This window comes from Apodemus sylvaticus, chromosome 3 (genome assembly GCF_947179515.1).
Source record: "Apodemus sylvaticus chromosome 3, mApoSyl1.1, whole genome shotgun sequence".
Classification (NCBI taxonomy): Eukaryota; Metazoa; Chordata; class Mammalia; order Rodentia; family Muridae; genus Apodemus; species Apodemus sylvaticus.
In genome coordinates, this window is record NC_067474.1 from 28,475,028 (window position 1) to 28,476,855 (window position 1,828).

Sequence of the window (1,828 nt, forward strand, 5' to 3'; positions counted from 1 at the left end):
TTGAAAATCTTGCTGTATTTGCTTTCCTGTGACCTAGACAAGGTTTTATATCTGAACTTTCTCTTTCCTCCAATGGTGTTAGCACTTTACAAACTTGATTATATGCCAGCCTAATTCATTCAGGTCTATCAGCGTCTCTCCTATCTCATAAAGAGGGTGTCTCAGGCTGGGGCTCAGTTGGACCAGTTCTGAACTCAGTGCTGAAGCAAGCCTTCCTAAGTCTCCTGTCAAGAGTCCTGGCTGATTAAGTGAACCGGCCAGCAAATGCCACGTTGCACATGCCCAGTTTTGTCCTTCCTCTAAGACTCTTCAGTACCTTATATTCATGGGGACTTTTGTCAGCAATAAGCAAGTGTTTCTGACCACTTTTATGAGACAGTTCATAAGGGACCGATTTCTCTGAGATTGCTTCAGATTATGCTGTCTTGGATTTAACAAGGAATGAGAAGCTCCACAACTCTTGCTTTTACCTGCACGTGGCCTTCCTCCATCTACTCCATGTCCCACAACCTCATGAGCCAGGCTATGGAACCCTTCCTTATTTCTTATATAAAAGTATTTCTCAGAGGCTGTTGAGATAGCTCAGAGGTTCTTCCAGAGGGTCCGAGTTCAGTTCAGAGAATCCATACTAGGAGCTTACAGTTTCCTGAAATGAGGACTCTAGAGAACATGGATGCTTCCTTAGGCCTCTTTGGACACCTACACACATGACATATATAGACACAGACATAAAGATAAAAGTAATTACTTTAACTTAAAGAGTGAAGTATTTCCCAGTTTAAACAGTTCAAAGGCAGAACATCGCTCACAATCATAGTTGCTTATATTAAGCCACTATTAAGGCCTTCATCTGCATGCCGTTTCACAGGTCCTTCCTCGAGGTGTATTAAAGAGGGGACCTGAAAAGTTTCTCCTATCACTTCTACATATGCTGTCCCTCTTTACTGTCCAGTTCTCCCCACGGATTCCATGTTTGTGGATTCCAGGAGCAGCCAGTTAGCACCTCATTTGTATTCTCTGTTCTAGCCCAGCCTGCGTTTCATCCCGAGGTGCAGAGAGGCCTGTGCAGAAGACAAGCCTGTTCTTCCACTGTAACTTCTGTACACAAAGTGTTTCTGGATGGGCACTTCAGCCTCGTCTTACTGGGCAGATTTAATTGTCGAGAGTAAAGGCCACATAACTGAGGCCACAATCTGTTTATGATCTTATGCCATGTATGGCACTCGGAGGAACGGCAATACGCCCTCTAACCCACTAGGCATTTGGGCAATTGTATAGCAGTGTTCACTGAGAGATGGACTTTTCATCATGGAGAGAGGCTTCTAACAACACAGGATTTCTAAGGGGAGGTAAACACTTGATCCTATGGGAAAACTCATTATGCTCAGAAAACAAGCATCTCAAAGGTTTCGGGATGTCCCCCAATCTGACTGGATTCACCAGGGCCTTCCCTTCCCAAGCACATGTCAACAGTGAGGACTGTTGAGAGATACTCTCAGACAAGCCTAGCCACGTAGAAGGGCGTTACCACCTGAGCCACGTGGATGATGCAGGTGCACACTGGCATGCTTGGAAGGTTCAGACCAACTGCTATACACACGCTAACATTTCAAACTGCCTGAAGGCTGTTTAATGTGCTCTAGGTTTCCAGCCTCCATGAGCTGTCCTCCATGCGGAGTTAGGCTTTTGCTGATGCAACTGTCTTTGAGTCATTTGTTCTCCTATAACTCCTCATCCATAGTCCTGTAAATAACCCCAATAAATCTTACTGGTTTGGCAAGTGGGACTTTTGTAGTGTCCTTATGCCAGTCTGTTGCCACTTATTCCC